At 47.0% G+C, this 26,532-nt stretch overlaps 3 non-coding genes across 3 annotated transcripts; all 3 read right to left on the reverse strand.

The window, feature by feature from the left end:
* Positions 1-2,343: 2,343 nt before the first annotated feature.
* trnae-cuc (transfer RNA glutamic acid (anticodon CUC)) lies at positions 2,344-2,415 on the reverse strand. The gene has a single exon. It is a non-coding gene; the product is annotated as a tRNA-Glu (tRNA).
* A 2,518-nt stretch (positions 2,416-4,933) lies between these two features.
* Positions 4,934-5,007, reverse strand: trnan-guu (transfer RNA asparagine (anticodon GUU)). The gene has a single exon. It is a non-coding gene; the product is annotated as a tRNA-Asn (tRNA).
* A 15,956-nt stretch (positions 5,008-20,963) lies between these two features.
* On the reverse strand, positions 20,964-21,035 carry trnae-cuc (transfer RNA glutamic acid (anticodon CUC)). Its single transcript has one exon. It is a non-coding gene; the product is annotated as a tRNA-Glu (tRNA).
* Positions 21,036-26,532: the final 5,497 nt, after the last annotated feature.

Consider the following 26,532-nt stretch of genomic DNA (forward strand, 5'->3'; position numbering starts at 1 on the left):
GCTGATAGGATGGTTGAACTCCTACAATGTGGAAACAGGTCCTTCAGCCCAACACATCTGCACTGATCTTTCGAATAGTAATCCAGTCAGATCCATTTTCCTACCCTCCCTAAATTGCACACAGACCCCGACGAGTGGAATTATTGCTGGGTTCTTGGTGCCATGAGGCAGCAGTGCAATTCATGAGCCACCATGGGGTTGTGGTTGTGGGGTGTAGGGCAGGCAATTGAAGTCCAGCAGAAAACTAAAACAGCGCACCTCCTCTCCCACTGCACCCACTGTCAGGACTGGCAGGATGTTCAGTCCTGGGGGGTGACCCAAGGCAGCGTCGCGGGTGTGTTCTGATTGCTGGGAGCTTTGGTGCCCCTGCTGGTGCTTCCGCAAGTTGCAGGAAAAGATGAACCTCTTCGCACACTCGGGCGAGCTGAAGGGCCTCACCCCAGTGTGGACACACTGGTGCTTCAGCAGAGCGGAGGAATTCAGGGCGCACTCAGGGCAGCAGAAAGGCCTCCCCCCTCCGCCACCACCTCCCGCCTCCGCCACCCCGGGTGGATCAGCTGGTGCTTCAGCAGTGTGGAGGAGCGGGTAATGCCCTTCCCATACTCGGGGCAGGAGAACAGCTTCTCCCCGGTGTGAATGGACTAGTGTCTCAGCAGGGTTGAGGAACTGCTGAAGGCCTTCCTGCACTTAGGGCAACTGAACGACATCTCCCCGATGTGGACCCACTAGTAGGCCAGCAGTTCGGAAGAAAGATCAAAGCCCTCCCTGCACTCGGGGCAGAAGAACTGCCTCTCCTCATTGTGGACCCACTGGTATCACAGCAGGTGGGAAGAACTGCTGAAGGCCATCTCGCACTTGGGGCAGGAGAACAGCCTTCCCCGGTGTGGACCAACTGGTGCATCAGCAGGGCAGAGGAATCACTGAAGGCCTTCCCACACTCAGGGCAGCAGAAGGGCCTCTTCCCCTCTCTGGGCCCACTGGTGCTTCAGAATCCTTTCAAATTTCACACTATCCTTCTGATAGGAGGGAGACCAGAATTACATACAATATTCCAAAAGTGGTCTAACCAATGTCCTGTACAGCCACAACATAACTTTCCAACTCCAACACTCAGTTAGAGGATTACGAAAGCTTTCAAAACCCACAAAAAACAAACAGGAAAGAATGGAGGGAAAAACCAAATTTTTGGGAGTCAGCTTGGAAGCATCAATGAGAAATCGGCAGACGTGGTTTATTGGGTACCTGTTCTCCTTAAATATACTATATACGTATTTCTCTTGTGCTCTTCGTAATTTCTCTGTGCTGCAGTGTGTAGCGGCTCGTTGAAATAATGTCCTGTTGAATCTTCGTTTGTGGGTGTTGGGATGATTGCTTCTGTGGTTTAGTATTTGGTTTGTGTGTGTTGTTTTTCTGTCGACGCTTGTTTGAAGTTCCCATTGACTGTTCGCTCTAATGTGACATCTAGAAATGGCACTGTGTGGATGTTTTCCTCCCCTTCAAACCAGGAGCCCCCCTCAGGCCCAAAGTCTCACCACTTGGTCCACCAATATACAGACTCGTCAAAGGCCTCCACTGAAGACTAAAACATCAAGTCGAAGATTCACACCACTCCATTTCCTCCATCCAAGAATTCCTGAAAACCAAAGACACTAAGATTGAAGAGGATGTAATAATGATGTCCTTTGACATAACAGCCCTGTTCAATCTATTAACATCAACGTGGCCAAAGAAAACTGAAGACACTACTCGAACAACCAAAGACACAAACACAGCACCAACTTCATTAGCAAACATAGCACTGTCAACCTCGTGGAACTGTGCCTTACCACCCACTTCATATTCAGTAACAAGCCCTACAAACAAATCAACGAAACATCCATGAAACCACCAGTGTCAGGATTCCTAGCAGAAGCAATAATGCAGAGACTCGAACAAACAGCCCTTTCGACGATCCAACCCAAACTTTGAGTCCGCTACAGCGATGACACTTTTGTCATCAGAAAATAAAACAAATTAAAGGAAACCTACAACACCATCAACAATTTCCTTACTGGCATAAAATTCACAAAAGAGGCGAACAACAACAAAGTGCCATTTCTAGATGTCACAGTACAGCGAACAGTCAATGGTAAAATCAAACCAGCGTCTACAGGAAGACAACGCACGTGAACCAAGAACTTAACTACAGAAGTAATCATCCCTACATATAAAAACAAATCTGAATCAGGTCAGTATTTCAACGAGCCACTGCACACTGCAGCACCCAGGAATTCCGAAGATCAATAAATCACTGCACGGCTCATTTAAGAAGAACGGACAACCTTCCAACGCTCTGAAAATTGCCTCCCTGACCGGGAATCGAACCCGGGCCGCAGCGGTGAGAGCGCCGAATCCTAACCACTACATCACCAGGGAGATGCGCCTCGATGCTGACAGCTCTACTGAAAATTTCTTTCCTGCCCGGAAATCGAATCCGGGCCACGGTTGTTCGAAGGCTTTCACCTGCGCATCCATCAATGTCATTTCTTGTATCAATTGCTCCCGATGCGGTCTCATCTACATTGGGGAGACTAGAGACTCCTCGCAGAGTCAAGTCACAGCGCTTGAAGGAACACCTTCAGGACGCCCGCACCAATCAACCCCATCGCCCTATGGCCCAACATTTCAAACCCCCTCCCACTCTGCCGAGGACATGCAGGTCCTGGGCCTCCTCCATCGCCGCTCCCTCCCCACCCGATGCCTGGAGGATGAACGTCTTACCTTCCGCCTCAGATAAATTCAACCACAGGCCATCAATGCGGACTTCGCCAGTTTCCTCATTTCCCCTCCTCCCACCTTACCTCAGTTCCAACCTTCCAACTCAGCGCTGTCCTCATGACCTGTCCGACCCGCCAATCTCTCTTCCCACCGACCCGCTCCACCCTCCTCTCTGACCTGTCACTTCCGTCCCCTCCGCCATTCACCTACTGTACTATTTGATACCTTCGGCCCAGCACCCTCCAATTTATCTTTCTACCCTGGAGGCGTCATGCCTTTATTCCTGATGAAGGGCTTTTGCCCGAAACGTCGATTTTCCTGCTCCTCGGAAGCTATCTGACCTGCTGTGCTTTTCCAGCACCACTCTGATCTAAACTCTGGTTTACAGCATCTGCAGTCCTCACTTTTGCCTACCCAATAAACTCAGTGTGCCAATTACACATCAACAAACTTACACAAGCAGACACAACGTCTGCAGAGGCCCTAGCCACATTACTTTACATTAAAGACATCTGGGAAATTATGTCCAGACAACTCAACCCTCTCAGCATCATGGCAGCCCACAAACCTACCAACAGACTGAAACAGCGGCTAATGAACCTGAAATACCCGATACAAACAACCAGCAAACGAATGTTATTTACAAAATACCATACAAGGAAATATATACATGAACTCTGCCACACAGTTCTCTGTGGCAAGAAACGCTGGGATGAGAGAAGGAAGATTTTTTCAGCCAAAACGAATCAGCACTGACTGGACAGCCATTTAAAATCAACGCTGTCAGCCCAGGATGGAAGATCCGAAGGGATGTACCGTTTTCTTATTTCCTGAAGATTTACAAAGCTGAGACTGGGTTTTGGTGTTTGTTCGCTTTCCACTCCCAAGAGCCGCAGTGGTTGGGGCGGTGTTTTGGGGAAAGAGCAATGTGCCGGTGAGCAGCGTGAGGGGCTATTTCAGCTTCCCCTCCTCTGACAGCGCTGTGACTTGACTCTGATGTTCTCAGGGACACTGACTGACGCGAGACAGTGAAAGGAGTCTTGTTCCTGCAGATCGGGAATTCAAACCGTATGCCGGCTTCAGCACAATGAGAAAGATTAATTGGGGTGTGTGAAGAAGCTGTGAGCTGCATTTCAAACAGGTAGGTGGAGTCAGAAGCGTCATCCATTGCGTCTTGGCACTGTGCGTTCCTGACGCCGCCATGCTGCAGAGTTCTGACGTTAACACGGACATGCGCAGCAATGGGAACATTCACAATGTGAACAACCAAAGATAATCACCGTCACTGATTCCCTTCCACAGGCTCAACTTTGTGAAGCAGTATCTTTCACTGGCAAAGGAAACACCTTTGTCCTCAGGTGCCTGCTTCATTTCGATCATGACTTCACGCCCCTCACTGTTCGAGTCTCATTTCCAAATACTTGGCTCATCGCCTCAAAAGCAGCTCTGTGGGTATCTGCTTGTTCCACCCTGACATGCAGTGGGCTACAGATTCCCGACCAGTCCCAATGTGATTGAAATACTTCAACCGCTCCACTGATTTGCATTTTTAAAAAACCGTGGAGCAATCTCTCTTTCTTTTTGACGACAGTTCTCAACTGTAGTCGGCAGGGTTCACACCTGCGTGGGGAAACCGCAATGGATTTCATGTCCATCGCATTCACCACTCGGCCCATCAATACAGAACCACACTGACAGCTTAATTTCCCAGGTCTCTCTGCCTGTGGAGCTGAGAAAGAGTGATTCATTGCAGAGTTTGTTTGAATCCAATCACTTCACAGGTTTCAAAATGGTTAAATATCTGCAAATGGCGAGTCTGGATGTTTCATCCCAAAAGATGAAATGGACGGTCAGTTAAACACAAGAACAGAAATTGCAGGAGCAACTCAGCAGGTCAGGCAGCATCCGTGAAAAGAGAATCAGAGACAACATTTCAGAATTCTTTTTTCCCTCATCCAGGTTCAGCCAAACCTGCTGAGTTTTTCCAGCAGTTTCGCTTTCTGTCTCGCATTCTCAGCACCCGCAGTCCTTCACGTTAGAAATTCAATCAATTCAGAAACCTCTTTGTGCTTCCTCAGTGGAAAAGATTTCCGTTTGGGAAACATTTTCCTGACACCATTAAAAACGTGCACTTTCGCAGCCAAGAAAGCGGTACGAGCGAGAATAAGAATCACTCCGTCCCTGGGTGGTTTCGAACCATCAATCTTTCGGTTAACAGCCGAACGCGCTGACCAATTGCGCCACAGAGACAGGCCGGAGTTTCAGCCGCACAGTGTCTTTGAGGACGCTACTATTCAATTCATAATTCAACCCGCCCCGCCCAAAATTGCCATTGTCTTCTATCAGTGTTACTTTTCCATAATAAATCCTTGGACATTCAGTATGGAGACATGGGAACAGCCTGATCCCACCATCTGCAGGCACATCATGTCACGAGGAACGAGCTCTCCTACACTGGGACCGTCACCCTCCGAGCCTTTCAGTGTTTTGCCTCTACCCGAATTTCCTCATTGGCCCCGAGCCGAGAAGGGGTTTGAATTCCTGATGTGCAGAGAATTCCTTCAATGTCTCGGGTCAGTTCATGTCCCGAGAATATCAGAGTCAATCAGCCTCTTAAACAAAGGGACGGTGTCTGGACTGTCTCTGCTCAGTCGGACAGTTCATCCTTCATTCTCCTCTAATTCCACTTCCCAAAGAGTTTCTAAAGATTCACAAAGCTGGAGACTGGGATTTGTGTTTTACTTCCTGAACATTTTTCCACCTGCTAACTGACAATATTTTGCCAAAACCTCTTCCCCATTGTAACATTTGCATCATGTCCAGGGATGAGCAATTTCCATTTTGTGGAGACATTCCCAAGTTTAGGAATGTTCTCTTTGGAGCAAAGATGGTTAACTGGAGATTTCCAGGGGTTCTTGTCAATGATGGGAGAAGACGTGGTGTTTTCGCTGCTCGTTGGATGCTGCCTGAACTGCTGTGCTCTTCCAGCACCACTAATCCAGTATTTGGTTTTCAGCATCTGCAGTCATTGTTTTTACCATGTTGATTTTACCCCAACTGCGAATCCTCTTGCAAGGATGCCTGCCTTGAAGAAGTTTTCCTCCTCTCTCTACAAGAATCTCAGGGAGTCCCTCTCCCACTGCAACTCCCAGGTCATTTCCTCTGCTCTGAAGCTCTTCAACCATGTTGTGAAACAAACTCGGTACCATAGCCACATTTGCCTAGTTTCAAACTTCCAGCTCAGTTACTGTCTCCTTGACTTGTCTGACCTGCCTATCTTCTTTTCCACCTATCCACTCCACCCTCTCCTTCTTGACCTGTCACCTTCATCTCCTCCCCCACTCACTCATTGTACTCTATGCTACTCTCTCCCCACCCCCACCCTCCTCTAGCTTATCTCTCCATGCTTCAGGCTCACTGCCTTTATTCCTGATGAAGGGCTTTTGCCCGAAACGTCGATTTCGCTGCTCGTTGGATGCTGCCTGAACTGCTGTGCTCTTCCAGCACCACTAATCCAGTATTTGGTTTTCAGCATCAGCAGTCATCGTTTTTACCTTAATGATCAGAAGAACCTATTGCCACTGACTAGGGTCAGTTACCAGAGGACAGGGATCGCAGTTCTTTAATGGAAAGCAGCATTTGTGTAGAACAAACACAGCGAATACTGCAGAAAGCCAACGGGTAGAGTAGCATCAGTGGAAAGGTAAACAGAGCCGACGTTTTGAGTGTGCTACGGTTTTTGTTCAGAACTCAGTGTTTTGCCTCTTCCCGAAGTTGGTCCAGGTCTGTGTCTCAATTGGCAAACACATGGCAAGTGCAGTGCTGCAATGTGAAGTTAGAGCCTTTGCTGTTTTAAAAAAAGCAGTGCATTGTTGAAATGGTGACATATTGAAATGTGGAGAAAGTGAGGACTGGAGGTGAAAGTCGAAAAATGTGGCACTGGAAAAGCACAACAGGTCAGGCAGCATCTGAGGAGCAGGACAGGGAACGTTTCGGGCACAAGCCCTTCATCAGGAATGATGTATGGATGTACTAAGGGGTCTCAGAGTCCCTCCACACCAGTCAATGTCAGTTGTCGGGCAGATGCAGCAGGCAATGAGCGAGGCAAGTGATATATTACGAAGAGGAATTGAGTTCAGAAGTGGGGTCATTGAACATATTCAAGGCGAAGTTCATCTGAGTTTTGAACAACAAAGAAGTGGATGATTATCGGGGGAGGTAAGAAAATGGTTTTAAGACCAGTACATGTCAGTCACAGAGTCTGACAGCACTGAACAGACCCTTCATCCAACTAGCCCGTGCTGAGTATGTTCTCAAACTAAACTCGGCACACCTACCAGTGTTTGGCCCATAAACCTTCGAAAGTTTCGTATTCATGTACTTATCCAAATATCTTTTCAACGTTGTAACTGTACAGGTATAAAATCATGAGGGGCATGGATAGGATTAATAGACAAAGTCGTTTCCTGGGGTGGGTGAGTCCAGACCGAGAGGGCATGGGTTTCGTGTTAGAGGGGAAAGATACAAAGAGACCAAAGGGGCAACTTTTTCACGCAGAGGATGGTACGTTTATTGAATGATCTGCCAGAGGAAGTGGTGAAGGCTAGTACGATTGCAACATTTAAAATGCATTTGGGTAGGTGTATGATTAGGAATGGTTTGGAGGGATATGGGGCCGTGTGCTGTCAGGTGGGACTAGATTGGGTTGGGATAGTTGGTCGGCATGGACAAGTTGGACCAAACAGTCTGTTTCTGTGCTGTACATCTCTATCTCAATGTTCAACATACTCAGTGACCTAGCCTCCACAGTTTTCTGTGACAATGAATTCCATAGATTCACCACTCTCTGGCTAAAGAAATTGCTCCTAATCTCCATTCTCCCTTTATGCTCAGGTTATGCCCATTGGTATTAGTCTCTCCTCCCAATGAAAACATCTTCCCAATATCCACTCTGTCCAGGCCGTTCAATGTTCTGGACGGTTCAGTTAGATCCCCCTTGAATGTGGGCCTGTTAATCAGCATGAACCAAACCCTTCAGATTGCGGACATCCGTGATTAGATTCAACAAAGTGAGAACAGAGGGCGAGAGTTTGAGATGGAGATTTTCAGCTTTTAATGAATAAGGTAGGAAAGAAAGTTTAATATAAATTATAATTGATCAGATGAGCCGATGGGCCAAGAATTGTGGATGGAGTTTAATTTAGACAAATATGAGCTGTTGCATTTTGATGAGGCAACTCAGGGCAGGACCAATGTGGTTAATGGTAAATTAATGGAATTCTGTGCTCAAGGAAGCAGTAGAGGCAGCTTCATTAAGACACTGTTGGATGGGTTTTTTGCGAGGTAAGGGAACTCAGGGAAGTTGGGATAATGCAATTAGGAGGAGCTGAGACGATTGATCGATCCGCCATGATTTTAATGAATGGCGGAGCAGGGTCGATGGGCCAAATGGCCTACTCCTTCTATTACTTTGAAACGATAACCCTGCGTTTCCCATGGCCAACCCACCTAACCTGCACATCCCTAAACACTGGGCAATTTAGCATAGCCAATCCAAATCAAGGCCAGTGAGCAATGTAGTGATGTGGAAACCAAATACCAGAGAATGATAGAAAGGGACAAGAAGAATAAATGTACTAGCAATCAAAACTGGATTCTCACCATCACAAAAAATAAGACTACAAGCTCAGTATATGAATGTGTGCTGCATTGTAACAAAAGCGATTTAATTGACTGCACACATTGTAGAGAATAATTATGATCTGAGACTCCTTACAGAGATATGGCTTCAGAATGACAAGGATTGGATCCGGAATATCGAGGGGAGACGCGGCATTCAAGTCGAGTTAGGAGCTCAGTAAAGGTAGAGGGTGGGCACTGCTAATCAAAGCACTGATAGCATGGTAGTCTGGTGTCAGCTCGGATTTCAGGTACTGATTTCTCTGTCCTCTAATCTCTCTGTTCCCACAGAGTTAAATGTTGTCTGTTCTCAGCTCTGCTCGATTTCTGTTGAAGCTTTAACCCCCTTTTACACCTTCTGGATCAATAAAATATTCTGAGCCTCCTGGGAATGACACCTTATCTATACCCCTTCTGATTTTAAAAATCTCTATAAGGTTAACTGTCAACTTCCTCGGCTCCATTGGAAAAATGTCCCAGATTCTTCTTAACTCAAACCCGCCATTCCCTGCAACACGCTGGTAAAGTCGGGAATAGGGAATTGTATCAAATCACATAAATGTACCGTCTGAAACAATCTAGCTGTGTTCTGGCCTGAGATATTGTGAGTCCCTGGTGTAAGTAATTACGAATGCAATAATTTTGGTCACAGAATTGAACAATCATTTTGCAACAAAGGGATCTACTTTGATAAGGAGATAGTGGTCATTTCTAGGGTAAGTGAACAGTTTGTAGATCAGGGAGATGAAGTTCCAGACACTTGGGAAGGGCAAGAAATGAATTTGATAAATAAGACAAAGAACTGTGGATGCTGGAAATCTGAAACAAAAACTGAAAACACTGGAAAAACTCAGCAGGACTGGAAGCATCTGTGGAGAGAAAGCAGAGTTAAAGTTTCGAGTCCAACAACTCCTCTTCAGGATTCTGAAATAGTTTGTGAGAACCCCTTAAGTTATCTGCCGATCTTAAAGACCACAATACACAGGAGCAGGATGAGGCCATTTGGCCCATCGAGTCTGCTCGACCAGTCGATCATGGCTGATGTGTTTCTCTATCCCATTCTGCTTCCCTCTCCTCATAACCCTTGACCCCTTATTAATCAAGAACCTATCTCTGTCTTAAATGCCCTCAATGACTTGGCATCCTCAACCCTTCTCCTCGTGGAAACATCATCTCCACGTCCACACTGTCCAGTCATAGAGTAGCACAGCGCTGCCTGACCCACTGTGATCTCCAGCATTTGTTGTTTTCAGGAAGGATTCCAGCATCTCCAACAACGCGCTTCTAAATTTTGTGCCCAGTTGGTTAGCTCTCCCTGGATGCGGTGAGATTTAACCTTACTCAACAATCCACTGCGTAGTACAATTAACAAAGTTCCCAGCCCCCACCTCTTTCTGCACACATGGGCCGCACGATGGATCAGTGGTTCGCACTGCTGCCTTACAGCGCCAGGGATCCACTTTCGATTCCAGCCTTGGGGCGACTCTCTGTGTGGAGTTTGCACATTTTCCCTGCGGTGTCTGCTGGGTTTCACCCGGGTGCTCTGGTTTCCGCCCAAAATCTAAAGGTGTTCAGTTTCGGGAGAAGTGGCCATACTAGATGGGCCCAGAGTGTGCAGTAAGTATAGTGGAATGGGATAGGGGAATGTGTCCACACGAGTTACGCTTTGGATGGTCGGTGTGGACTTGTTGGGCTGAATGGCGTGTTTCCACATTGCAGGAATTCTACGTGGCATTCCCCCAACTCCAGAGTCTCAGCAGCCTTGGCTTTTCCCATGGACAGTGTGGGGGAGGGAAACAATGTTTTACACGGGAGTGAGGTTCTGTGAGTGTGACGCTAAAAGGAAACGCAGTGCATTGCTTGAGCTGCTTTCCCCGGTATACCAGAGGCTGAGGGGTGATCTTACAGACGTTTATTGAATCATGAGAGGCATGGATAGGGTAAATAGACAAGGTCATTTCCCTGGGATGGGAGAAGTCCAGAACAGGAGGATAATATGTTTGAGGTGAGGGAGGCAAGTGTAAGGAATGATCTGCCGGAGGAAGTGGTGGATGTAGGTCCAATTATAACATTTGAAAGGCATCTGGACGGGTATATGAATAGGAAGAGTTCAGACGGATATGGGCCAAGTGCTGGTAAATGTGACGAGATTAATTTAGGCTATGTGGTGGGCACGAATGATTTGGCCTGAAGGACCTGTTTCTGTGCTGTGTATCTCTATGACTCTGGCTTGCCCGTCATGTTTGCCCTGCCTATGTGTTCAGTTTCTGTCTGGTGTCGGTGTCAATGCCTTGATATCTCATTTCCTCCATCCCCCCACTTCCACCTCCCCAGATGTTAACCATTTCGTGTCTGGTTGTCTCTCAAGAAGCTGCATTGAAGGTTCATCCTGAATTAACACTTTTTTTTGCTTCCCAAAATCAGACTTACTCACTCCTAGATGTCGTGAAAGATACTAACTTTCAGGTGGAGGTATCCAAAATTCAGAGGTGTCTGTCTTGATGTTTTCACTTTTCGGTCTCTGTAAGATCCTGAATCAGTACCGTCGGGTGAATTAGTTTGAGCGGAGTGAGAATAGAGGGATGAAAGGGAGTGCGATGGGACTTTCAATTTTGTGGAAAAAGAAAAGAATATTCTGCAGAAAGTAGAATTGCTTGTTTGGAATTTCTAACCTGGACTGACAGTAATGTCTTTTGTAATCTCTTTTTACAGATTATTTGAAGATCTGAAGACGGACGTTTCAATATCAATAGATGAAGAGCTTTGCCTGAAACATTGACTCTGCTGCTCCTCCGATGCTGCCTGATCTGCTGTGCTTTGACTCTGACTCTCCAGCATTTGCAGCCCTCAATTTCACGTCAATGTCTGGCAGTCACTGAATCCATCGGGACGATAACAATTTTCGACTATGATTCTGTGAGAAGGAAACAAGCTTTTTGGTTCCTCTTTCATTACGTTTTCAGCATCAGTGAGACTGGCTGAGAGACCCGACTATTGCAGCACTCTGATTGTGGAGCCAGTAAACGTTATACAGATTGGGAAGTGGAATTCACGGCAGGGAGGTGCTGTACACGCGTTTGTGTGCAGCTGAAGCTTCGGTCATGGAGAAACCCAAGGAATCCCGTCCCGTGGAGAAAACATGAAAATATGGCGACTGTGGGAAAGGCATCCGTTTCCCATCTGACTTGGAGACTCATGGGCGCAGTCACACCGGGGTGAGACTGTCCTCCTGCTCTGAGTGCGGGAAGACCTTCAGCAATTCCTCTGTACTGCAGAGGCACCAAGGGGTCCACACAGGCGAGAGGTCATTCTCCTGCCCCGAATGCGGGAAGGCCTTCAGCAATTCCTCCCACCTGCTGAGGCACAGGTGGGGCCATACCGGGGAGAGGCCGTTCACCTGCCCCGAGTGGAAGCGGAGGTTCTCATCATTCTGCACCTTGCAGAAGCGCCAGCGGGCACACCAGTGCTCCCAACAATCTGATTCTGCTGGTGAAGCTGCTGTGGGTCACTGAGAGGACTGAACCCCTGCACATTCTGACAGTGCTTATAGTGGGAGAGTCGGCCGGTTTTTTTTGTTTTATGCCGTCGTGCTCCCCCACCCCTGCAACTTTGCTTCCATTGGGCACTGCTGCTCGTTGAGACCAGGAGCTGTTCTCTCCAGATTCTACTGTCCTGTTAAAGAATTGTTGTCTCTTTCTGTGAATGAGTCCCAGCCTGTAAGAAACAGCTGAATACTGGGGTGTCTATTCACATTCAGCAGTGACTTTTAAATTAGATTTACAGTTACGTCTCTGTGAAACAGTGATAGTCCAAAGATTGCACAAAGGCTTGGCAATCCTATGTTGGAAACTGTTTGCTTGAATTGGTATGTTTTAAAAAAAAAAAATTTTTAATTTGGCGCTGAAGTCTCTGTCTCTGAGATGGTGGGGGACTTGATCAAAGGGTTTAAATCATTGCTATTAATTAGATTATCTTCTTTAACTTTGCCCTAGAAAATTAGCCGTATTTATAATTGTTCGTTTTTGTTTAAATTATAATGTTGATGTGCAAGATCTGTTCTTCACCAAGTCTGGTTTGGGACAGTTGAGAAATTGAGGGATATTGCATGTTTAAATTTCACTGTGTTGTGAATCTGGTGTCAGTCACAGTCATTTGTATTGGGTTGCTTACCCTTAGTTGTCGTGTCTTCCAAACCAAGTATTCACTATGGTAGTGAGTTCTGCAGTCTCACCACACTCTGAGGTTTTTCGTGAAATCCTTAGTGGAGAATTGTAAGGGAAAATGTTGACGAGGGCAGAATATAGGGTCTTAACTGCAAATGTCAGGAAGACATTCGACAAAGTAAAAACATGACAATGTACAGACAAATAAAGAAACTTGACAGCAATGAGGAGGTCACACGTCAGAGTTCAAGATAATGGTCGTGACAAAAAGAAACAGTACTCGGCAGATATTGGATATTGTAATTAAGCAAGTTTCTAGATGCTGTAGTTGGTTGAATACGATAATAAGAGATGAAATAACCAAAACCACTCATGTAATTTGATGTCGATAACCATAAAGCAAGTGCATAGTATTGATTATTATAGGCCAATTGCGTGCAAGTAAGCCATTCAGCCCATCGAGTCAACATTGACTGACCGTCCCACCCAGACCTAGTTCGTTACCCTATCCCTGTAACCCTGCATCTCCCATGGTCAGTCTACCATCAACTGCATGTCCTTTGGACCGTGGCAGGAGGCCAGAGCACCACAGGAAGCCAACGCAGACACAAGGGGAGAATGTGCAAACTCCACACAGACAGTCTGCCCGAGGGTGGGATCAAATCCAGGTCACTGATGCCGTGAGGCAGCAGTGCTAACCACCGTGCCACCACCACATGCTGCTCTCTAAACAAGTGAATTTCAAAGACTCGGGAACACTTGAGGGAAAAACAAAACTCTCCTAACTTAAGTGAGAGACTAGTCTCTGGCTAGAATTGAGTTGACATTACATTTACATTAAGTCCTCTCCAGATGTTATACAGCTCCATCGGATCATCTGTTTCTTCTAAACTCAAACTGATACAAGCCCAGCCTGACATCCCCTTGTCCCCGATTATAAGTTGAGTAAATGAGCGACCCTCGACCTCACTGGCATGACAAAGGATGCCCTCAATCCAAGTTGACCTTAACTGTCCAACTTCTTGACCTCCACGCCACAATGTGGTCAGCCGCAACTCAGCCCTGAACGAGAGCAGAGGAACTGAATAGACAGCAGTGAGGTGGACATTGCATTCCCAGAGAATATTGTTCAAGTGTGAAATTTGTTCAGCTCACATTCGGATCACTGCAGGGACTATGTCTTTGATCCAAATAATAGTCTAGTTTTGTTGTACATTGTGTGTGTTTTATCTGTGTTTCACGACATGATTTTCTGTTGCTGTCATTCCCATTCAGTACCAGATAATACTTCAGTTCTGAATTTTCCTTGAGGGTTGGTGTAGGACATACTAAGTGTCAGTCAGAATGGAAGAAGCTCTACTGTTTATTTAACCCTCTGCTGTCATTGTCCTGGGACTGTATGAATGGGGAATTGTAGACGAAGTTTTACTCTGTATCTAACCCAATGCAGTCTCTGTCTTGGCAGTGTTTGTTGGGGACAGTGTTGAGGTAGCTTCACTTGAAATTCAAGAGTAGAGGAAGCTTTATTCTGATTGTCATCCCATGCTGTCCTTGTCCTGGGAGGTTTAGAGGGCATCTATAATTAAAGTGAATGCAGACTTGGCTGTGGGAGTAGAGGGTACTTATACCTGAGCACACCCATCTTTGAGATTGCTGTGCTGATCAAGACAATCTCAGACACTTTCATGCACCTTTCCAACCAACCACAGGGTGGTTAAGGATGGGTATAAATGCTGGCATCGCCAACGATGCCCACACCCCATGCATGAATAAATACTTTCTGTTTAAAAGTTTACATTCACGTTCCAAACCCTCTAATGTATGATGACTTACATGGAAAATTCTTGTCTGTTTGTAATTTCATTTTAAAACATAGGAATGTGTCAACCATGTAGAAATATAACAAGAAAAACAAATGGAGAATTTAACAGGTAATGAGCAGGACCAGAATGCTGAGTCAGCCTGACCCCCCAAGGCTGAGAGAGTTCTCCCAGATGTCGAACTTACACCAGTGCCTTTTACTCTTGCAGGTTCCCCAAAAGTTTGTCCCTGATGTAAGATCATTCAATGACCCGAAGTACGAACTGTTTTTATCTCCATAACTGGTGCCAGACCTGCTGAGTAATTCCAGCCCTTCTGCTCGACCCTTTTATGGGATTTGAGCTTCCCTAAGTCAGTGTAATGAAGAACTGCAGATGATGGAGATCTGAAACACAAAAATGCGTCAAATGCTGGAGAAACTCAATAGGACTGGCAGCACATGTGGAGAGAGAAGCAGAGTTAGCATTTCAAGTGCTGTGACCCTTCTTCACAACTGTTCTGGACTCAAGCCAGGATATTGTCTTTGTTTCTTTCTCTCTCTCTCCACCAGTGTTGCCAGACTGGCTGAGTTTCTCCAGCAATTTCTGTTATGACACTTTCACAAGGTTGATATTTGTTATCCATCCCTAAGTGCAAGGTGTCTTGCTTGTGCCAATTCAGAGGGCAGTTTAAGAGTCAACCACATTGCTGTCGGTCTGGAGTCACATGTAAGTCAGACCATGCAGGGATGGCAGTTTCCCTCTTGAAAGGACATTGGTGAACATGGGTTTTTAGGACAATTGACGTCAGTGCCATCGATACCATACTGAGACTTACTTTGTGTTCCCCATTGATGATTTGAATTATTCTCATCTCACCTCTTGCTGTGGTGGGATTTGATCTCATGTTCCCTGGATTACTCATCCTGTGACGTTATGACTACACTTTTGTTTCCCATTCGTTGCTATTTTGTGTTTGTTGTTCACGTCTTTGTCTTCTGATGTTTGGGAAATTGAACCTGTTTAAAAGATTGCCCTAAACTTGTCCCTTTGACCAAGTATTTTGTCACCTGTCTCATCTCTGCTCCGGTCTTGTGATTTTTAAAGGAATTCTCATAATGTTCATGTGAAGCACTTTGAGATAGTTAACTGCACCACAGGTAGTATTTGAATGCAGCTTGTGTCCCTATCTTAATATCTGAAAGTACAGGGTCATATTTTAAATGTAGAAGACAAAAATGAGGATGATTTCTTTTCTTTCTGAGGGTTGTGTGTCTTCTTCAAAAGGCAGTGGATTCAAAATCTTTAAGGCAGAGGTAGATAGGTTCTTGATAACCAAGTGGATGAAAGATTGTCGGGGATGTGTTGGAATGTAGAGTTGAGGTTGAATTCAGATCAGCCATGATCTTATTGAATGCTGCAGCAGGCTCGAAGTGCCGAGTGGCCAACTCCCGCCCATGATATGTTTGTATCAAGCAGTCTGTGTCTCCCCTCTTATAGCTATGAACTGGGTAATTCCTTTCCAATATTGCCCCTTGTAGACAGTTAATTGAACACCGATGGCCCCCTATTGGGAGCAGGCACATTGTAGCAATTGCAGTATTTCTTGTGTTAATTTTGTTGCTTCTTACTCAGTGTTGCTGAGAATCTTCAAACATAAAACCAAAACACTTCTGTTATTATCGCACAAAAAGAAGTGTTAGTTTGGATGTATCATTGTTGAATTAGCCATTCCCATCTTTTCCAGAATTCTGTGTTTAAAGCCCTCGAGTCTGGTTTCCACCCCTGAAACATTTCTTATCAAGGTGATATTTGACATCCTTTGTCACGGTGACAGGGATGAACATTCCCTCGTCGACCTGCGGACAGCCTTGATCAGAGTTAATGACAGTACTGACCCTCTCTAGCATCACTCTATCCTCTGGGAGGGTATGATTTTAGCGTCTTCCGTTCTGATTTGTTTTACCGTAGCTGCTGGTGTTGGCATCTATACTAATGATATCCAACTGTGCCTGAACACCACTTCTCTCCCGACTCCTCTGTCATTCATAATTTACCAATAATTTTACCTGAATGTCTGCCCAATTTCCAGCATTGGATAACCATAAACATTCCCTTACTTAAATGTTGTGAAGTGTGAAGCCATTGTTTTAGTCCCCAAGTTCGACCTGAGCCCCCGTACCCCCCCCCCCACCCCCCCACCCCCACCCCAGTAACTCTGTTGATAGCCTTTACGTCACTTTAAAACTAGGATGGATAGATTCGTGAAGAGTCAGGGGATGAACAGTTGCAGGAAAAGGGCAGGAAAGTGACTGTGGGGAATGCCAGATCACCCAGAATCCTACTGAATGGAGAAGCAGGCTCAACGGGCTGAATGGCATATTCCTGTTCCTTTTTCTTATGGTTCCCGAGCCCTTACCTCTAATCCAGGACACTGACTTCAGTATGTGCCATTACTGAGAGTGCTGATGTTCCCTTGTGTAACATCAACAACTTAACAGTTGCTAAAACCTCTTGTTCCTTTGTTACCTCTGAACACAATAAGCCAATGTGTTCAGGGGAGGCGATGGCCGACTTTATTGTCACCAGACTATTCACCCAGGTAATGTTCTAGGGACTTGTGTTCAAAACCTGCCACGGCAGATGGTGGAATCTGAATTCAATATAAATCCGGAATTAAGAGTCTAATGATGACCTCGTTGTGGTTTGTTGTAAAAACATATCTGGTTTCCTGCTGTCCGAACCTGGTCTGATCTACATGTGATTCAGATCCACTGTCAGCTGGTTGAATCTTCACTGCACTTTCAATCAAAACCTCCACTTTCACCTCCCTACTTTTATACTCCATTTAAAGGTCAATCTCCCTTTTGCCTTCCCTGTCAGTCACTGTGCTCCCAGAAGCAGGATTGTGGTTCAGTTTAAAGTAGGTCCTATATCTCTGATTACATCGATACACAATGCAATGAAGAAAGGTTTAGGTACAGTAACCTTCATCAGTTCGGGAATTGAGTATAGATAGAGTTATGGTGTAGTTATACAGGACGTTCATGATGCTGCACCTGGAATATTATGATCAGTTTTGGTCCCGTTGGTGTTCTGACTTCTGACTTCTTCAACTCTGGGTTTGTGTTGAACTTGATGGGATACTTTGTCCAACTCAGCATGTTTAAACAGTATTGCTCAGAGGGATTCATCTGAAACTTTTCAGGAGGTGAGCTCAACAAGATTGAAGTATTCAAAGTTACTTGGACTCTATTTTAAACTTAGATCAGGACTCGTAGTCAGAGACACATACAGCATGGAAACAGACCCTTTGGTCCAACTTGTCCATGTTGACCTGATATCCTAAAGTAATCTAGTCACATTTGACAACACCTGACCCAAATCCTGTGAAGTTGTCCCTTTAATATATTTCGCATCTCACCCTACACCCATGCCCTCAAGTTCTGGACTCCCCCATCCCAGGGAAAATAGCTTGTCTATTAACCTGTCCATGCCCCTCATGATTTTGTAACTTCTATTATGTCACTCCCCTGCCTCTGATGGTCCAGTGAAAACAGTTCCAGCCTATTCAGCCTCTCCCTGTAGCTCAAACCCTCCAACCCCCAGCAACATTCCCGTAAATCGTTTCTCACAGAGAAGTCAACGTTTCAATCATGAAGAAGGGTTAATACCCAAACCGCTGACTACTCCACATCCTGGTGCTGCCTGGCTTGCTGCATTCTCCCAAACTCCTGCTTGCCTACTTCGGGTTGCAATATGTAGTGGCTCAGTGTTTACCACTGCAGGCTCACCGTGCCAGGGACCCAGGTTTGATTCCAGCCTTGGGTGGCTGTCTGTGAGGAGTTTTCATATTCTCCCAGTGTCTGCGTGGGTTTTCTCTGGGTGGTCCTGTTTTCTTCCATAGTCCAAAGATGTTCAGGTCATGTGGATTGGTCATGCTTAACTGCCCATAGAGTTAGGTACATTCGTCTGAGGGAAATGGGTCTGGATGGGTTACTCTTCGGAGGGTCGATGTGGACTTGTTGGGACAAATGGCCTGTTTCCACACTCTAGCTAATCTCATCTGCGCTACTTTTGTCACTAACGGATTGCTGAGTCGACTCGATGGGCCGAATGGCCTAACTTCTGCTCCGATGGTCTTGCGGTCTTACGTTTCTCTGGATCATTTCATTTGGCAATGTGCAGTCCCTGGCTCAATGAGCAGCAGTTTCCAATGAAAACAAAGCTCATATGTTGGTTGAACTCCTACAATGTGGAAACAGGTCCTTCAGCCCAACACATCTGCACAGATTCTCTGAAGAGTAACCCACTCAGATCCATTTTCCTACCCTCCATAAATTGCACACAGACCCCAAAGGTGGAAGTATTCCGAGTTCCTGGTGCCATGAGGCAGCAGTGCTAACCCTGAGCCACCATGGGGTTGTAGTTGTGGGGGGTGGGGCAGGCAATTGCAGTCCAGCAGAAGACTAAAACAGCCTACCTACTCTCCCAGTGCACCCACTGTCAGAACTGGCAGGAGGTTCAGTCCTGAGGGGTGATTAAAGGCAGCGTTACCGGTGGGATCTGATTGCTGGGAGCGCTGGTGCCCCCGCTGATGCTTCCGCAAGTTGCAGGAAAACATGAACCTCTTCCCACACTCGGGCCAGCTGAAGGGCCTCTCCCCGGTGTGGACACACTGGTGCTTCAGCAGGGCGGAGGAATTGCTGAAGGATTTCCCGCACTCAGGGCAGCAGAAAGGCCTCCCCTCTCCACCCCCCATCCCCCCGTGTGGACCAGCTGGTGCTTCAGCAGTGTGGAGGAGCGGGTAAAGCCCTTCCCACACTCGGGCAGGAGAATGGCATCTCCCCGGTGTGGACGGACTGGTGCATCAGCAGGGCTGAGGAATTGATGAAGGACTTCCTGCACTTAGGCAACTGAACGGCCTCTCCCCAATGTGGACCCACCAATGGGGCAGCAGGTCGGAGGAAAGTGCAAAGCCCTTCCTGCAGTCGGGGCAGAAGAACGGCCTCTCCTCAGTGTGGACCCACTGGTGTCTCAGCAGGTGGGAAGAACTGCTGAAGGCCATCTCGCACTTGGGGCTGGAGAACATCCTTCCCCGGTATGGACCAACTGGTGCGTCAGCAGGGCAGAGGAATCACTGAAGGCCTTCCCACACTCAGGGCAGCAGAAGGGCCTCTTCATCTCTGTGGACCCTTTGGTGCTTAAGAACCCTTTCAAATTTCACAATATCCGTCTGATCGGAGGGAGACTAGAATTGTGCACAATATTTCAAAAGTGGTCTAAAAAGTGTCCTGTACAACCACAACACAACCTTCCAACTCCAATACTTAGTCAGAGGATTGCGAAAGCTTTCAAAACCCACAAAAAACAAACAGGAAAGAATGGAGGGATAAACCGAATTTTTGAGAGTCAGCTTGGAAGCATCAATGAGAAATCGGCAGAGAGGGTTTATTGGGGACCCGTTCTCCTTAAATACACTATATACGTATTTCTCTTGTGCTCTTCGTAGTTTCTCTGTGCTGCAGTGTGTAGTGGCTCGTTGAAATAATGTCCTGATGCAGCTTCGTTTGTGGGTGTTGGGATGATTGCTTCTGCAGTTAAGTACTTGGTTTGGGTCTGTTGTTTTTCTGTAGATGCCAGTTTGAAGTTCCGCATTGACTGTTCGCTCTACTGTGACATCAAGTAATGGCACTTTGTTGTTGTTCTCCTCCCCGTCAAACGAGGAGCCCCCCCTTAGACCATAGTCTCACGACTTGGAACACCAATATACAGACTAGTCAAAGGCTTCTACTGAAGGCTAAAACACCTCGTCGAAGATACACACCACTCCATTTACTCCATCCAAGAATTCCTGAACACCAAAGACACTGAGATAGAAAAGGATGGATTAATGTTGTCCTTTGACATAACAGCCCTGTTCACATCCATTAACATCAACGTGGCCAAAGAAAACTGAAGACACTACTCGAAGAACCAAAGACACAAACACAGCATCAACTTCATCAGCAAAGATAGCACTGTCAAGCTCCTGGAACTGTGCCTTTCCATCCACTTCATATTCAATAACAAGCCCGACAAACAAATCAACGAAATACGCACGAAACCTCCAGCATCAGGATTCCTCGCAGAAGCAATAATGCAGAGACTCGAACAGACAGCCCTTCCAACGATCCAACCCAAACTTTGGGTCCGCTACAGCGATGACACTTTTGTCATCAAAAACTGAAACAAATTAGAGGAAACCTACAACACCATCAACAATATCCTTACTGGCATAAAATTCACAAAAGAGGAGAACAACAACAAAGTCCCATTTCTAGATGTCACAGGAGAGCGAACAGTCAATGGTAAATTCAAAACAGCATCTATCGGAAAACAATGCACGCGAACCAAGAACTTAACCACAGAAGCAATCACCCCGACACAGACAAACATATCTGAATCAGGACACTATTTCAACGAGCCACGACACACTGCAGCACCCAGGAACGACGAAGATCAATAAATAACTGTATAGAGCAATTACGAAGAACGGGGAGCCTATAAACCCCGTGAAAACAGTTTCCCTGACCGGGAATCGAACCCGGGCCGCGGCGGTGAGAGCGCCGAATCCTAACCACTAGACCACCAGGGAGTTGCCAACACAGCCTGATAGCTCTACTGAAAATTACTTCCCTGCCCGGAAATCGAATCCGGGCCGTGGTCGTTCGAAGGCTTTCACCTGTGTATCCAACAATGTCATTTCTTGTATCCATTGCACCTGATGCAGTCTCCTCTACTTTGGGAGACTGGAGACTCCTCGCAGAGTCAAGTCACAGCGCTTGAGGGAACATCTCTAGGACACCGGCACCAATCAACCCCATCGCCCTATGGCGCAACATTTCAAACCCCCTCCCACTCTGCCGAGGACATGCAGGTCCTGGGCCTCCTCCATCGCCGCTACCTCCCCACCCGATGCCTGGAGGATGAACGTCTAATCTCCCGCTTGGGGTAAATTCAACCCCAGGCCATCAATGTGGACTTCATCAGTTTCCTCATTTCCCCTCCCCCACCTTACCTCAATTGTAGCCTTCCAGCTCAGCGCTGTCCTCATGACCTCGCCTACCTGCCAATCTCCCTCCCCACCTATCCGCTCCACCCTCCTCCCTGACCTGTCACCTCCATCCCCACCCCCATTCACCTATTGTACTTTTTGCTACCTTCGGCCCAGCACACCCCAGCCCCAATTTATCTCTCCACCCTGGAGGGATCCTGCCTCTATTCCTGATGAAGGGCTTTTGCCCGGAACGTCGATTTTCCTGCTCCTCGGATGCTTTCTGACCTGCTGTGCTTTTCCAGCACCACTCTGATCTAAGCTCTGGTTTCCAGCATCTGCAGTCCTCATTTTTGCCGACCCAATAAGCCCAGTGTGCCAATTTCACATCAACAAACTGACACAAGTAGACACAACGTCTGCAGAAACCCTAGCCACATTACTTTACAATAAAGACATCTGGGAAATTATGTCCGGAAAACTCAACCCTCTCAGCATCATGGTAGCCCACAAACCTACCAACACAACTTAAACAGCGGCTCATGAACCTGAAATACCCGATACAAACAACCAGAAAACGAATGTAATTTACAACATACCATACAAGGAAATATATACATGAACTCTGCTGCACAGTTCTCTGTGGCAAGAAATGCTGGGATGCGATAAGGAAGATTTTTTCAGCCAAAACGAATCGACACTGACTGGACAGCCATTTAAAATCAACGCTGTCAGCCCACGATGGAAGATCCGAAAGGATGTACAGTTTTCTTATTTCCTGAAGATTTACAAAGCTGAGACTGGGTTTTGGTGTTTGTTCCCTTTCCACTCCCAAGAGCCACAGTGGTTGGGGCGGTGAGTTGGGGAAAGTGAAATGTGCCCATGAGCAGCATGTGGGTCTCTTTCAGCTTCCCCTCCTCTGACAGCGCTGTGACGGGACTCTGATGTTCTCAGGGACATTTACTGACGCGAGACAGTGAAAATATTTTCATTCCTGCAGATTAGGAATTGTACCCATACGCCGGTTTCATGACAATGAGAAAGATTAATTGGGATGTGTGAAGAAGCTGTGAGCTGCAGTTGAAACAAGTAGGTGGAGTCAGATACGTCATCCATTGCCCCCATGGTCCTGAAGAAATGTTTGCTTTTGTCTGCTTGAGAGACTTTGGACACTGGTGTGGCAGGGAGAATACTGAGATATCGAGTGAGGGAGATTCAGTGCGCTGACTGTGAAAAGTGCTTTAAACCATTTACTCAGATTGGGGAATTAAAATCACACCCCTCGCAGTGGGAAAGACAATGTCCCCGCTCTGTTTGTAATTTCAAACCCAGAGCAACACAAGGAAAGCTCCACCCAATGGGGAAACCGTGGAAATGTGGGGACTGTGGGAAAGGATTCCCTTTCCCATCAGTGCTGGAAACCCACAGACGGATTCAGAATGGGGTGAGGACGTTCACCTGCTCAGTGTGCAGGAAGGGGTTCAGACAGAGAGAAACCATTCACGTGCCCCATGTGCTGGGGAGAGTTCACTCAGTCAGCTGCACTGCCCTCCCACCAGTGGGTCCACACTGGAGAGAGGCCTTTCACCTGCTGTAAGTTCCAAAATGGCTTCATCTGCTCCTCCCACCTGCGGCGGCGCCATCGAGTTCACGTGCCAGCTCAAGGAGATGAAAGCAGCGATGGCCAAGTGCTCCGATCAACCCAGCACTGGGGCGTCCCAGGTTCGAATCCCACTACGGTAGATTGCAGAATTGGAGTTCGGTCAGTAATCTGGACTTCATAATCTAAGGATGACACCACTTTAAGGGGGAAAAAACACCATCTGATTCACTCATGTCCTTTTTAGTGAAGGAAACTGCCGTTGCAGGAAAGGGTTCACTCAGTCATCCCAGCTGCATGTTTTACCCGGCTGTACCAGGGATCCAGTTACAAACGGACAACTCAGCTGACCAACAAAGAAAGTGGGGTGGGGGGACTGGGTGCACTTTGACCTGGAGTTTTTTTCTTTAAAAACTACTTTTTGTATGCCTTTTTCCTGGGGAAATCTGAAGCTGTAACAAAATAGGGTCGGAGTAAAGGTTACCTGAACTTACCGCCCGGCTTAGACTCTGTGAGGTCCAACAGGTTTTTGTTTTAAAGCTGCTCATTTCTTTCAGCCTCCAGCACTAATGTCATGTCTCAGAAGGACCAGTGAATGAGTAGCTAATATTGTTCCAAACTGTATATTTTTTCAAGACTTCTGGTTCATTGTTTCATTGAAATTGCAAAGTTTACTGGCAACAGTGGGAGGTGTGGGCTGTATTCACTGGAAACAAAGTTTTAAAATCTCACAAACACCAGGGTATATTCTGACAGGTTTATTTGGAAACACTAGGTTTCGAAGTGCTGCTCCCTCTTCAGGTAGCTGTGGTGTAGAATCACAAGACACAGAATATATCGCAAAAACATTAGACTGTCATGCAACATAAGTGACATATTGAAGAAACCGAGATTACTGTTAAATCTTTCGTCTTTTAAAATGGGCTGCAGATTTCGGTTCACTAATTTGTACATTCCAGAACTTCTTTTAAGTCACGTTCTCCAGGAAACTTGATGTTTTATAAAAGGAGGTAACACCTCACATCAAACAACGCATGAAAGCTGTGAGGTGAGAGTCTTTCTGTATCCCAATCTTGAGTCAGACTGGTTCTATTTCCAAATATATAATCCTGCAAATGCAAATTCACCCCAAATGTGTGAGTGCATGAATGAGAGAGACAGTGTGTATGTGGGCGTGCAGGCTGGGCAAAGTGTGTGTGTGATGGAGTGCAATCATGTGCGAAGATGTATGCGTGGGTGTGAGTGTGGGGGGCGTATTAGTGTGTGTCTGAGAGAGAGCATGTCTGTCAGAAAGGCTCTGCACGAGCGTGTGAATATGTGCGTGTGTGAGAGTAAGACAGAGAGAGCGTAACAGTGAAGTGGGGTTACCTGTCATGTGACATGAACCCATGGTCGCGATTGAGGCCATCCTCCTGGTTTCCGAACTTGGCTATCAGCCTTTGCTGGGCCACTAAAAATGATTAAGCAGTTACACAACACACATTGGAGAGGGCAGGGTGGGACTTGTTTTTCGATTTGCAGAAGGTGGGACGTTCTGAGTGCTGGAAACGAAGGAATACACATACTGGAGGACCTTCGGCACAGAGAGATGGAGCTGGAAGCCAGGCTGCAGACACGTTGGGGGATTCACTGTGGAAACAGGCCGTTTGGCCCACCAAGTCCACACTGACCCTCCGAAGAACATACCCCCACCCCCCGACCCACCCGATAACCCCACAGCTAATCTCTGAATTTAGAACGCCCAATCCACTCTAGCCTGCACATCTTTGGAACATGGGAGAAAACCCGAGCACCCAGAGGAAACCGACGCGGACAGGGGTTGGGGGAGGGGTAGGAGAGTGCAAAATCCACACAGTCACTGTGAGGGTGGGATTGAACCCAGGTCCCTGGCGCTGCGAGGAATCCCCTCTCCAGCTCTCGGCAATCAATTGGCTTCTCCCCAATCCTGGTGACACTCCAATCAGTTTGAGGAATTCAATTTGCTTCCATAGAGTTTCCACGGGGCAGGGGTCGTTGTTACTCGGCAGATTCAACGATCCAATGAAGGGCTCGTCTATAGCGAGAACACTGGTCCACATTTCGCTGAAAAATTAAAGTTCTCTCCGCAATTTGAACCCTTGAGTACTCCCACGCAGGCTGCGTGTATTCACGGGGATTCTCAATGCATGTTGATATTTGAATTCATTTCCTGCAGACAAACATTACCCCTCCTGGATTCAAACACTGCTGATATTCAGGCCCTGACTAAATTTCTTGTCCATGCCTGAAAAGCAAATCCTCCTCTGCTAATAACTTGAGAAAACAGATCACTGCTGTCAGTGCAAGGCAGAAAATAGGATGAGAGAATTTTGGTTTGCACAGAACAGCCTTCTCTTTCTTCTACCCGAAATCTCTGTCTCTCAATTCCTAAACCTTTCAATGTATTCCAACCTAAATTCATCCTTCCATCCTCCTGCCTTTGCCCAGCTCCCCTCTCCTGAAAGTGCTGACCCTCTGTTCAGTTTCTCAGCCACATCTCGCCATCCTTAGTATATAGCCCACATCTTTATTTAGTTTTTAAAACAGAAAGGCAGTGGTTTACTGATTCCAGGATGTGAGGGTGACTGCACTCACACAGTGTTCCAGACTCGTCTCTCATGTCTTTCAGAAAAGTCTGCACTGCACATGTGCAGAGAAGGGGATGCTGGGAGTGGGTGGGATGCATTCTCACCTCCCCATCCAATCATCCCCACAGCGTCCCATGTCCATTCCCTCACCGCCACCCATAGCATCCCCTGTCCATTCTCTCTCTCTACCCTAACCTACCAGTCCCTTCTCTCTCTCTCACACACATGCCACTCTCCCCACCCCGTCCATTCTATCTCTGCACCCTCTGCCCTCTGTCCAGTCCCTCATCCACCCTCTGTCCCCATCCATTCCCTTTATTTCTCCACCCTCTGCCTTCCACAATCCAGTCCCTTCCCTTACACTCATTTTCTCTCACCTCCCACACGCTGCCCCCATCCATTCCTTCTCTCCCCCACCTTCTCCTGCCATTCATTGTTGCTCTCTTTCTCCACCCTCTACCCCGTCCATTCTCACCCCAACCTTTGCCCCGTCCATTCTGACCCCACCCACTGCCGCCCGTCCAATCTCTCCCCACCCACTGCTCCCCGTCCAATCTCTCCCCACCCACTGCTCCCTGTCCAATCTCTCCCCACCCATTGACCCCGTCCATTCTCTCCCCACCTACTGCCCCGTCCATTATCTCCCCACCCATTGACCCCTGTCCATTCTCTCCCCTCCCATTGCCCCGTCTCTATTCTGTCCTGATCCACTGCTCCCCGTCCAATCTCTCCCCATCCACTGCCCCATGAATTCTCTCCCCACCCATTGCCCCCGGCCATTCTCTCCCCACCCACTGCCCTGTCCGTTCTCTCTCCCCACACTCTGCAACCAATTTCTTTCACTTCACACTTTGCAACTCCGCAATCTCTCTCTCCTCCCCAATCCTCTTCA

This window comes from Chiloscyllium punctatum, chromosome 36, assembly GCF_047496795.1.
Source record: "Chiloscyllium punctatum isolate Juve2018m chromosome 36, sChiPun1.3, whole genome shotgun sequence".
NCBI lineage: Eukaryota > Metazoa > Chordata > Chondrichthyes > Orectolobiformes > Hemiscylliidae > Chiloscyllium > Chiloscyllium punctatum.